General features: G+C 37.1%; 1 long non-coding RNA gene across 1 annotated transcript; it reads right to left on the reverse strand.

Moving 5' to 3' along the window:
• Positions 1-2581: 2581 nt before the first annotated feature.
• Positions 2582-3797, reverse strand: LOC128788186 (uncharacterized). Its single transcript, XR_008430982.1, has 3 exons — positions 3771-3797; positions 3152-3325; positions 2582-2650 (listed from the first exon to the last, which is right to left on the reverse strand). It is a non-coding gene; the product is annotated as an uncharacterized LOC128788186 (long non-coding RNA).
• Positions 3798-13897: the final 10100 nt, after the last annotated feature.

Raw genomic sequence — 13897 nt, forward strand, 5'->3', positions numbered from 1 at the left:
TCTATGGGAATGAAAAGACTATGTTTCTTCAGTTGCTTCCATTAATTAAAAAAAAATCAAAATTAACTTCTCACTGTTGAACACACAGAAAAAAACCTAGTCATAATGTTGAAGCAACCAAGAAATTCTTTTTCAATGCAGTTTGACAGTAGAAAGTCCACAGCTTTTTTAATAGCATTCAATCTACAGAAAGTATTTCATCTATGTAGGGCAATAAATACAACTACACCTGCAGCAGTTCTGGACATCTCACTACACAAGAGACAGTGACAGATTGAAAGAAATCCAGGGTAGCAAAACAAAAGTGATAATTCACTTGCAAAACAGGCTTATGGAAATATTAGAAGGGCTAAATACATACCAGTTAAGCCAAAGAGGAAGCAAATGGAGACAGAATTCCACTGCTATTTAAATAATGTAGAGTCAGGAGATGGGCATATGACATATTTGTTTGCCTGGTCTTAACCTTGACATAGACACATTGAGTTTAGAGCCACAAATGAAATATTTAGGACAGTGCCAGGAAAAGTCTTCAGCTGTGTCACTCAAAGTACTCGGCTGTATACTGAACTGAGTATACTACATCAAGGTGCAGAGCTACAAAAAAATGGACTCCAATATAACCAACCAACCCCCTCCAACCTTCAAAAAACCCACCACAATTCAAAAGCAAAACAAAGAACTGCGAGAATACACCCACTTAGCTGTGCAACAGGGGCAATTTCTTGCTCACACAAGTTAATTTCTATCACCTAAGATTTTGACCTATTTGTTTTCTTAAAAAATTGCTGCCAGCATGGTAAGGTATGGTAGTGATCTTTTCTTATATTGATTGAATAAAGCTTCCTTCACAGGAGGGACTGACAATAAAATAGCAAATAAATTTTATTTTCCAGAGAGCCCTTAAACTCTCATGTACAGAGTAAAAAACCCAAATTTTTGGGACATATACAATAACAGAGCAAACATCACTGCATCCTGAAAGTTTATCCCTTCAAGTTCCAAAACTTTATTTCTTCCAGTCCAAATGCTAGCTGTACTGAAAAATATTTCTTAGTATAGACATGATGAGAAAAGTTTTGTAAGAGGAAAATACTAAAGCTACACATTATTCCTTATACACAATTTATCTAGGAGTCTTTCTGGATCCTGAAAAATTATGAATCTTCACAAGGTTAATCTCCAGAGTTCTGGAAAGATCTAATTTTTAAAACTTCATCATCTAGTAAGTGTTTGCTGAAGTATAATCAGTACAACATCAATAAGAATACTTTTTTCTAAAAATGTTGAAAATATTTTCTAGTAACAGCCACTACTTGAAAAGAATTCTTATGTCATGAGGATGTGATTAATTCCTTCTATTTTGTCTCTCAGGGAAGAATTCATAATGTCATATTTCTTTTCAGGGAATCAGAAAGAAAAAGAGCGAAATTCTTCCAATCTTACTGCAGTCATAGGACCAGATGCACCAGGAGGATAGCAATCCACTGATCCACAGTGGTGCTGATTTCTTTTTCTGCAAGTGCCCTCTCATTTGTGGGATATATCAAACATAATCAGTAAATATTACAGTGATCCTAAATTAGTTTTGTATATTAGCTTACTAAGTGAAGCATAAATACTAATAATAATTAAAACAATGCCCTATTCCAATGAGCAGTTTGTATTGATGTTGGCATTTATTCAAATTATACAGAAATGTGACTTATTTCTCCTTGCTGAGAAGTTCTGCCATGATTATGAACGGTTACTTTAACATAACAGGAAATTTAGCTTAAAGCAAATGTATAAATTAAAAGCCCCGATATTTAAGGAAGATGTCATAATCATAAGAGAATTGCACCTAAAGGCAGGCAGATGGGAGATGCTCAAGGGGGCTGCTCAGCAGGACAGGGTACAAGTGCGTCCTGCTTGCACAGACTGGACATCTGTGTCTGGCAACTCAGCTCTGTCTTTCCAGAAAGGAGGCCCCAAGCTAATGAAAACTGCTGCCAACAGCAGCCTACACAAACCCATCTGACTGCCAAGCTGCAACAACATCAGGTTGTGAAGTTGTTTTTCCCTGTTGTTGCCAGGCTTATGAAGGGACTATCACTTTAATGCCTTTTTTTAGTTTTAATTTTTTTTCTAACCACAAATTAGCAAATATCTGTTTTCTTTTAATTTACTGTGACAAGACCTATGGAGCACCAGTGCCAAAAACACATAGATCTCTACATCTGCATTTTTATTTTATAGAGGAATAAAACCAAAACAAAAATAATAATCAGTGAATACATATTTTCCTGTTACAAGCTAGGTTGGCAGTGGTCTTGTTTTCTATGACAAGCCTTCATAAACAGTCAGAAGAGACAGCTGTGCTCAGAATTGTGCACCTGTAGCATAAGTCCTTTCCCTCTTCCAGCTGATTGAGGGTAAGAAGATTTAAATAAGGGAAAAAATATATTGGCAATGTTTTTTTATTCCATAGAAAAATAAAGAAATATTAAACATGCTGAACACTGTCTCAAAGCCTGTTAGAAATTATCAGCTTGAAAGCAATTTAGAGGTACACACATTATATAGTACACTCACTGTCAGCAAGCAATCATACTGCCTCAAGTTGAGAAATCAACAGAAGGGAAGAACATCAGTGGGGAAGTGAAGCCAGCTAGAGACAGGATGAGAAAGGAGGAGAATTCAAGTCAATTTATTGACTTAACTGAACTGACTTTTAACTGAAAATTCAACACCTGCCTTCAGCTCTAAGATGTTTTAATGCAAATGCCATAGGTTGCTAGCCTTCCATATTTTAGAATATGACTGCCAGTATGGATCCTGTTACTGAGAAGCCTAAAAGTTTATAGTATCCAAAGAGGCCCAAATATGCCTCTGTAGACCTAACTTTATAATGGTCATTGTCACTATTAGGTCACTGAGGTGAAACACATGTAAATTTTTCCCCTAGAAGTTAAATTTTGGTGTTATTTTTAAAGAAGTGTGTATTAAAAACTGTTGTTCCCCTTTATAGGGTCCCAGTAGAACTACCTGTAGTCTTAGCTTTCTTGGGGAGTAGGTAGCCAATTTAAAAAGCAATCTCTCTTGCTTCAATTAATTGCCCCTATGCTACAGAGTTTTCCTTATGCCTCCTAAGAACTCACATAATACTTACTTTTAGTCTCTGGACTGAGCCATCTTGTCTTTTCTTAAGACTGCCTTAAATCTGGGCTTTCTGCAGGCTGAATATCAGACAAGGCTCTCCCACATTTTCCATGTGATGCTCATGTGTGGCTGCAGCTCTGTGGCCACAGACAGCAGGCACAACTTTCTCCCTTTCTGGTAAAGGCTGTGAGAAGACCAGAGAAGAGAATGAGAAACAATTCTTATCTTCACTTGCTGCACCTGTTGTTGTGAACATGCGGAATGTGTTATGGAGATTTGTTTACCAAAGGGTGATTTCTTAATTGGCCAATGGGAATGGTGTTTTGGATTCAAGGACCAATCTGGTCTATCTGTATCGGACAGTCTGGAAGGGCGATGAGTTTCTTAATAAGCATAGCATAGCATAGCATAGCATAGCATAGCATAGCATAGCATAGCATAATATAGCATAGCATAGTACAATAAAGTGATTGATCAGCCTTCTGGAATCATGGAGTCAATGCTAATCATTACCCCATCAGGGATACTGTGCTATGATATTCACAAATGTCCCTAAGTCAGCTGTGAGCCAGCCATGAGCAGGCAAAGGCCAGCTGACTGTGCTACTGAGGTGCTGCCACCAGACTCACACCCAGCTGCACTGCTCTTGATCTTTTCCACTGGCCCCAGATGACAAGCCCTCACTGTTAGCCCATTACTTGACCATGCAGCTTCTCAGATGTGTGTGGTTCCAACAACTGTTAAAGACCTCTATGACATTATAGGTGTTCCCCATACCAGCTTGGCAAGTTAGAATGCAATGTTAGCTTTGGTGCAGCAGAAATTAATAATGCTCAAGTAATGCAAATTGGCACTAATAGGTAATGATGCCTGTTACAGTGTACACAGTTGTACCCTCCACCTCTGTGTTCAATGAGGGGTGAATAAATGCTTCTAGGTACATAATAGAATTTTTAACTGCCACTTCCTGTCACTGGAGTTTTTCTGAGCAGCAATGCTGGAAAATCTTTACAGTGGAATCACACCTCCACAAGTTGCTTTTGGCTGTGGCCACTGCAGAGCTGTGCACCATCTGTCACAAAGGCAGCAGAGAGGAGCATTGGAATAGCAGCCCAGACTCATGTGGGAAACACTGGCAATGGCTACATGACAGAACAACTGGGAGCTTCATGAGGCAGGCAACAGCTTCCTATTGTAACCTCCTGAGAAATGACAGCAGAGCCATTGCATAAAACAGATCTGGGCTCTCAAGTAGTTGAAACAGCAACATGAGAAAGAAGTTGTGGCAGGGAATTCTCCGCACTTGTTCATACAAGTACCCCATATCTGTTTGTGCTAGCGAGAGCGGAGCCTACGCCCTGAAGTGTTTTTTCTCCCCAGTCTCTTATACCCTGCCTTTAACAAACATGACAATATGTAGGTAAAAAGGTATTTTGGCACAGAGCACATTTGTGAGCAATAGTAACACTCTTGAATGCTCTTATTATTAATAGAATATGGGAGAAAACAGGTGTGCATAAAAAAGATACACATGAAAGATTTGTGGTAGCTTCAAGCTCTATCTACTCAGAAATCAAAGAAAATAAACTGAATTTACAGCTAATGTCTCCATTTAGTATCATTTAGAAAGCTGAGATTGAATCTCACGTGCTGTGTTGTATGTATGTCAGGCTTCATTATCAATGCAATGGGAAATTAGCAGCAGTTACTTAGTGCCCAGCAGGATATTTGGCAGCTGTTTGAATCAGAAACAGATTGTCAAGTTTAGAGAGTTGAATAGAAAAGAGAGAGGACTAGAAAAATCCTATAGGGCTACAATGCAAGCAAAAAGGCTTAGTTCAGAGCCTTGTGAAATCAGAGAGATACTTTAAATTAATTTCATAGTGAATTGTGTAGACGTTTAGTAAAGATTCATATGATCTGAGTAGGAACTAACAAGGAGAGGCAAATGGCTATGAACTCTGTAGGATTGGACAAAAGTCTTCTTTCAACAAATAAAAGAAATCAGCTGGAGACTCTGGAATTTTGTAGGGGTTGGAGGAACAGCTGGAATCCTCCCAAGATTCACCAGAGGATGGTAACTTTAAACATAGGCTTGATTTTATAAAGCTTCTTTTAGTGAAAGATAAAAAAATGTACTGGCCAGTCATAGATCATTGTCAAGGTTTTATCTATAGTCAGGAGCAGCCATAAGGCAATTCAATCCCTCTATTTTCCAGTAACAATAAAAGAAGACAAGATGGCTGTCTTATGCTGAGAGTCTTAAAGGACTAAGTTTATGTACAAAGAGTGCAACAATCAGTTGTTATTAAGCAGTGGCACTTGAAAGACTGTTTTGAAGAACTCAAAAGATAATCCAGGATCTACTTCTTGGAACCTGTTGAGCATTGTCTTTTTACAGATTGAGTTGTGATTTTGTAATTGTATCTCTTTTAGAGAACTGTTTACTTAAAAGAACAAAATTACATTCAATTGCACTTTTATTAGATAAAAGGAAAGCCATTTTCTGCAAAAGTGGCTATTTAGAAAACACTGACATTGTAATTGTCTTTGCTTATCCTGCTGGACAGAGCTTGACCGGGGGAAGCTTCCTAATGCAAATAGCAATGATGAGAATTGTTGAACATTTCAATCTAGACAGTCCTCATAATTTGTCTCTACTGCTCTGAGAAGGCATAGTAGGAAAAAAAAAGATCTCAAAAATGTAAAGCAAGGCCTTAGGCTGGGCATTTGGATTGACGGTGGTGGAAATTACCTATACAAAGTGGTAAGAAATCCAAGAGATTTCTTCAGGAAGTGTCAACATTGGATATTTTTGGAAATCACATGTTATTGGCAACTGATCTTAACTTTGGACAGATGGATGGTTCTTTAAGGATCAGAATCTTCCATCAGAAAGGAGCACTTTGAACTCAGGATAGTGACCTAGAGATGTACAGCCTTGATTTATTTTCCAGCTCTCAGACAAATGCATATTAGACAATTGAGTACAAAGATAAACCATTATGATATGTTACACAGAGTACTTACATTATATCTAGAATTAAGCAGTGAAAAATCTTGGATAAACTAAGATTTACTTTGATGATGCAGTTTGAGAGTTCTCTATCATGCTGGGCAGATGGTTACCTTGCAAGCCTCTGCTCAACCATATCAATTTATCAACTATAGTTCAACACTTTTTTAATAGTCACAACTAGTTTTTAATGTCACAGGCCCAGACAAATAAATGGGTTTGATATTTTCCTGCTTAGACACCAAGACAACAATGAAAAAAACACTCATCTTGGCCAAAAATTATGTTATCAAAAATGGTATATGCATTGAGAAATATTTGATACTTCTTTCACATGATCTTCTAAGTATCTTCTTGCATTTATGGTCTTGAATATGCAGGACACATTGCAACATGATGTTAAAAGACCCATTAACAGACATCATTACAAGTAGAAAAAAAACTGTGTCACGTTTAAAGACCTTTTTCTAATTTACATGAATTGGCAAGAAAATGGAAAATATTATTTAAATGTAAAAATGAAACAGTGGTGTAGTAGTTAATAGTTAAATTATGTTTAAAAAAATGTATGAAGTTGAATGCCTCATAAGGCTAAATGGCTAAATTTAAGCTACTAAGTGGTTAAAATACTAATATCAAGTAAAAAAGTCTGCTGTAATGAAGGAGGGCAAAGGTTAGGAATTAAAAGTAATCTCATAAAATAGAAGCTGTTTCTACATGATATGATGATATAAGGCTCTGTAAGATATAAGGTACTCTGATAATCCTTGAGGAGTGATTCCTTTTAATCCTACTTTATGCCACTTTATTTTTATATTTCCTTGCTTCACCTAATTGTGGCAAACAATAATAGTGATAAAAAACTTTATTTGTGATGCAGTGCATCAGAAAAAAGAACACATTTAATAAAGTTCCGTGATTGAAATGACTTCTAGCAGATAGTACACTTACATTTTTTCCAACATGAACTGTAGCATATACTAATTTCAAAATTCAAAGGTGCTGCAGTATCTCTTCCTTACACCTCTTTTTAAAGATATAGTCACTAGAATGATAAGGCTCATTTAAGGATACATCCTCCAAGAGAAGTAAAAATGCTATATAAAACACAAGTTCTGAATTCTGAGGACAAAACTTGACACAAAGAAAGACAATTTTAGAGTCAACATTCATTTTACCTGTGGATCTATCTTGGAAAGAAAGTCACCTTTTTTTTTTTTTTTTTTCTCCAACATAATAAGTCTTCATGCAAGTACTTTAGTGTGACCATCAGAAAAATTGAGAGCAAATGTATCTCCCACACTGAAAAATGAAGAGCTAACTGGACCAAACTATTGTGAAAGTGAACAGCTGCCAATTTTGGAGCATTGTGCCTACATATCCTATCTCACCCTTCCTGTACTCACAATCTTCAGTCTGTTTATTCCAGACAGCTCAGGGCAAAACTCAAACTTGACTCCTACAAAGTGTTTCAGGCAGCTGAACATGGCTTGCTGATATCACAAGGGAACAGAAGAATGATGTTTTTCAAGCCTTTCTTGAAAAAAAGTAATTTATTTTTCTATTTTAATCTGAAGTTTAATGAAATCAAACCATATTAATGGGGATATCTTCACCAGTTCAAAAATTTAACTTGAAGACAGGTGGTTTATCTGTCTTGGCTTAAAAAGACAGGTCTCTGCTAAGGAAGGCAGGAGCCTCTCTTGAAACGGAAAATGTAAACTCCCTCTTTCTGAATTGCTATAATTTTGAAATTAAAGGGCTCTCATGCAAAGATATGGGAGTAGGAATAACAGTTTTTATTAGAAAAAATAATAATAAAAAAATGCAGTAATACAGAACAACACTGACAGAGTCAGAATATGACCTGACACCCCGTGGGTCAGGGTGTTGGTAGCAGTCTGATTAAATGGTGGCTGCAGTCCTCCTGGAGTGACAGATGTGGTTCTGTTGAAGCAGTGATCTGGGAGAAGTGTGTAGTTTTCCTCTGAAGGTCCGGTGATGTTATAGACGGGCCTGGGAATCAAGTGGGAAAAGGCTGCCTGTGGCATTCCATCTAACAGATTATATCCAGGATGGAATGCTTGGCTCCTCCCCCTGGGTGGAACATCTCACAATGGGATGATGTAATTTTGTCAGCCATGCAGTGAGACTCAATGGCCCATTAACAGAAGATATTTCCCAGAGGGAGGATGGGTCATAGAAGAGATAAAGAAAACTGCCCCACCTGGTCTTAACAGGTGGCCCAATTAACAGAAGATAACTGCACCACCTCTAACAGATGGCAATAGAATCTACCCTCTGACACATCTTGCCTTTGCAACCTAAGACATTTCTTTAGAAGCATAATATTAAAATAGACACCCCTACTCAAAGATATAAAAAAGTAGACCTTTTTCCACATGTGATTTTGTTATATAGATCATGCAATATAATCAAATTAAATAAAGAAGTCTAAGACATTATTACATTGTTAGAAAACATTGTTAGAGGATTTTTTAAATTTAAATCTCTTGCTAAAGCAGAAATTTGATGGACATTTTACCTGGTTGTAAAATTTGTCAGTGACATCTCCAACCATTTCTTTTTGATAAAAATATCTCCTGAATGCTATCAGTCCTACATATAATCTTTCCATATCTGCATCGATAAACTAAATACTGACACAAACAGGTTGAGCTTGCATGCTTTTAGGCCAGGATTTACAACTCCAAGACAGGTGGTGACCTCATCTTGAACTTTACAGAAGCATAAGTGAGATAAGAGTACGCAGGTTATCCTCCAGGTAGTATTTTTGGTAAATTAAGACATGTCATAGAACAGAAACAGAGGTGAAATGTGCTAAACACACAGTAATTAAACTGATCAATTTTCTTCTTAAAAATCTTTACATGAAAGGTCTGGTAGATACCACAAGTACTTTAAGGGTGATACAGACCTCTCCCTCAGGGAAATTCTGATCTTTGGGTACAGACAGACAAACATATTACTGCAGGAGTCATTAAAGAGTTAACTTGTAACACAGTAAAAATATACATGACCTATATTAAGACCTACTCCATGGAAATTTATCACGAAATTGTCTCCTTCACTATCAGATAGGAGCTCTTCATTCTGTGAACTGGCAATTACTGACATGCTGGTCTCATGACGTGTGTCTAAATCAGCTTAGTCTGCAGAGACTCTTCTCTCTGTGCTGGTGCCAGGCACATACCGGATGCTGCTTAAGTGCTAAAGAGAGTCACGCAGATATTTGGGACAGTGATCTGCTTGCTATTTATATTTCAAACTGATCAAACTAAAAGGATTTTTGAAAGCCTCTTAAGGAGTTTAAAGAAAGAAACAAAATGAATAGAAGAAATAAAACAAAAAGAATAGGAAAAAGCAATGCAGAAAGATGGGAGGTGTTTCACCTGAATAATAGTTATGTGCCACAGTTTACCGATTTGGTACTACATTGGACAAAAGAACAAAACTTAAAGATAAAAAAGGAAAGAAATGAAATCTTTACTTGGGAGATTATCACTTTCCTGATTCCAGCAAGGATAGCATATTGTTTTGCCTTAGGCCTATGCCTCAAGGTTTCCAGCAGTACAGACAGGAAAGAAAGATGCTAACTAATAGAAACTGTAAGTGAATTTCTAACAAAGTGCTAGCAGCTGAACACTGTATCAATAGTCTTATGGCCCCACAACACATACAGGGTCTGAATTGTGCTAAACTTATCAAAAAACAAGCAAGGAAAGGAGATCTGTGAATTCACATGGCCAAGGACATCATATACTTCTGTAGCCACTACAATTCTTTTGACTGTCAGATCTTCCTTCTGACAAAGCTGAACAGTGTACATTTTCTGGCCACGAGGTAAATTGCTTCTGTTTATTAAAAAATAAAATGATGGGCAGCAGGGCTGAAACCTTAGCACAGCCACTAGATCCATCTGTCAGGAGAAAGGATGTACAGAGATTCTGCAGGAGCAAGATGTAGCAAACTATCTTCCCTTGAGAAGGGTAAACATTAACTGAGAGTTTAAATAATTAACATGACCAGCTAACTATAAACTGAGACTTGTTGAAAAGATGCACTAGCTGTCAATTTGAAGAAAAAGCCAGTGACATGCATATGATTTCACAACCTGAGGCTTTGTTTTAAAAATGCTGAAATAAATATCAAAATAGCATCTCTTGAAAAGTGCTTCTTTTAAAGAATACTGAGAAGAAAAGTAACTTGATTTACAAGTACAATTGCTTGATATTGTCACGAATCCTGAATGCTGTACCTGCAGATCTTCACTTCATCTACACTTCATAGCAAATGAGGTTCATATGCTGCTAAATGCATTCCTATTAAAACTGGGTAATATTTAATGTATCTGGAACATCATTCTGGTTTTACCTACTTTTTTTTCCTTGAGTAAATGTATTTAATTATCATTGTGAAGCAATTCCTGTCACACATAAAAGAGAAAACGATACAGAAGTAACTGACATTAATGTACCTGAGTCATCATAGAAATTCCCTAAAAATAAAGATATTGTAGAGCCACAAAGCTTTATCAATGAGATATTGCAATGGGGTCCTTGTTGGTTTAAGACTTATTGATTCCTCTGTGTCAATTCAATTTCTTAAAGAGATTCAAGTTTCCTCAGAAAATTTCACTTATTTATATGATGCTTAAATGTCATCCACCCACAAGTCACCTTTTTCCCTAAACTCTTAAGCAAGTGTGATTTTAAGGTTTTTTTTCACTGCTCATTTTACAGAAGTAGGCAATGTGCATTTAGCATTAGTGCCACTTAGTCTAAGGTTTGCTGAAGCACAGCTTTTGCCTGCTGAAGCATACACAACATTTAAAGTTCAACTACCAGTTTTTGGAGACTGTTAAAGACTCACTCTGCTTAGCAAGAGTTTTGCTTAACATCTTGTATTCTTCCCCATTTCTTTCTCTGACACTCCTAAGGCTGAATTTCATGGAAATAGCTCTGTATATCAGTATTTGAAACAGAATTATAACCACAGAACCAGTGTTACAGCTTCAGACAGAAAAGAAATAGGTGGAAATTCACTTTCCTCTGTTAGGAAAGAATCAAAGGTGTGCATATTGTTCAACCAGTCACTTAGGAATACACCATTGATTAAAATAAAATTAAAAAAAAAAAATAAAATAAAATAAAACACCCAGCCATTTCACAGCATATTGCAAAATGGCAATATTTCTACTGATAGTTTAGGATTAAATTTTTGAGCAACATCCCCTGTGAACTAAAAAATTAGTTCAGCAGCAACCAAACCAAATGGTCTGTCTTCCTATAGGTCAGTGCCCTGTGGGTGATTGTTGTGTTAGAAGGCACAAGAAATACCAAAGCATATGGAGGCTGTTTATTAGACCAAGCATTGCTTGGTGAGCTAACATTAGCCTTTCTTTACTGGGCCTACTGCAACAGTGTCACAGCTTCATAAGACTTGACAAAGTTAAATAATTGTGAGAGCTCCAGTTTTCTGCCAAATTTAGTTGAAACTGGTGGCTGCTACTACAACTACTACTGCTATTAGTATTAATACGACTAATAATAATAATAAAAAGGTTGAGATTTCTTTTTAGTGTGAGAGAAGGCATGAAAGACAAAACAAAGGACTATATACAGTTTTCCGAAGAAAATATGATTTAATTCCGCTTTCCTCCATTTGTCCACCAATGTCTTAAACTCCATCCTGAATGATATTACAGTTAATGTCAGTGATTTTACAACTAATAACAGGCATGAAGATTACAGCTACTTTCAACTCATACTGTTTGATTTCCATTAGCACACTATCATCACACTGTACCTAACAGAAGGTGTTGAAATATTTTTCAGTAATTCCTCATAATGTTGGCCTTTATGGAAATAAGAATACATCTCACAGGTGAAGCAGTGTATCCATTTTCCCATGCATCCTGCTAAACATGGTATTAATTCTCAGCTGGTATAAATACTGCTCCACTTCAATGCAATTATTTGCATATATGCTTGGCAAGTAAGTGCAGGAGACTTTTCTGTTTATCTGACTACATGCTATATACTTTATCTTCACTCACTCGTATTAAAATATTATCTAAAATAGATATTTCCATCTCTCAAACTGTCATTTCATTAATTTTCATATACACCTGAGCATATATTAAAATCCATCTTTGTGCATAGCAAATAGGATTTTTCAGTTTCAGATTTTTTTTTTTAATGTAGCTTTCCTCTATTAGAGGATGTAATACCATGGAGGGCTGTAATGTCTTTAATTGTAAAGCACTCTTCATATGTAGTGATCTGGTAGTACACTCAAATCCCTTGTCTCGGATCAGAACTTTCATTTCTGCCAACAAGTACAGGACATATGTTTAAATAAGTCAGGAATGAAATGACATGGGTGTAGATTAGGGTCTCAGGACTCAAAAGTGGAAGAAGAAAGTCTCCTACAAATGTACTTACCCAGACCTCAAGGAAAAGAGCCACAACATTTTTGCAATGTTCTTTGCAGGCATCAGGGTGGAAAACCAATATGTGGACAGAGGGAGATGCAGTGAGCAGCACCAGGGCAGAGGCCAAACAGCCCTGTGGAGACAGCAGGTCTGAAACCCCTCTGCTGGAGGTCTCTTCTTGTGCATGGAGAGCTGCTCTGGCTTGGCACATGGAGGATGGTGTCACACCTTGTCCAAAAGAAGGATCTGCAGAGTTTACCAGTTGTGGCTGCTGAGGTGGCCCCAGCTGTGGGTTAGGTGACACCTGAACAGCTCAGCTTAGCAGTTGTATCTTCCCTTGGCCAAGTCAAAAGCTCCAGAAGAGCCTTGCTAAGTGGAAACAGTTTCTGTTAGAAAGAAAAAATTCCCTGACAAGAATAGATAGTAGAAAGGATTAGGTGTCTCCTTGTACCACATCTCACTTTACCACCAAACATGTTCCCAGGTGAAGGTTTGTCCAGACATTAAGTGCATTTTGTGTGGAGTTATACTGGCCACACTCTGATGGTGTCCTCCTGGCTGGCAGGAACAACTGAAGCCACTCAATAAATATCATGTCTAGTTTGTTGGGCGTTACAGGTGTGAATTGGTGTTAGGAATCTATGGTGGAGCCAGCAAGACTGAAGCTTTTTGCAGAAAATGACATGTTTGTCTAAAGGCTTGAAAGTAAGCCAGGTACACTCTATGTGAGGCACTAAATGGAGGGTCAGATGCAGAAGCTGGGCACAGTCTCATTATTGCTCCACTGGGAATTGCATAGTCTAGCCAACACTGTGGGGTTTAGTTTAAAAGCTGGCTCCACAACAAAAGTGATATTTGAGGATTCTCAGCTATAACAAATCCTATATAAAAGCTTCATCAACAAGCCTTCCTCCGATATATTCCTGACATTCTGCATTTAAAACTCTAAATTAGTGTTTCTAAAATTCAATAGCAATGTTTTGGCAAAGAAACAATGTAAGAATGGCAATTTTCCAAAGCTGACCTTATGCTGACCATATGCCCATTAAATTGAGGTGCTGTGCTCTATGAAGGATTAGTACTTACTATACCCATTACTATGAGGGAAGAAAAAAATAAACTTAATCTCACAATTTGATTTCAATATTTCATTGGGATAGAGTGCATTTTTGTGCATGTTTATTATCGGTCTTTAAAAAGAAATTCAAACTCGTTTCTGTAACAAACCAGGAATGAAAATACTTCCTGTTGTATCATCCTTCTATGAACGATATCAGCGTGGA

Source organism: Vidua chalybeata, chromosome 5 (genome assembly GCF_026979565.1).
Source record: "Vidua chalybeata isolate OUT-0048 chromosome 5, bVidCha1 merged haplotype, whole genome shotgun sequence".
Lineage (NCBI taxonomy): Eukaryota > Metazoa > Chordata > Aves > Passeriformes > Viduidae > Vidua > Vidua chalybeata.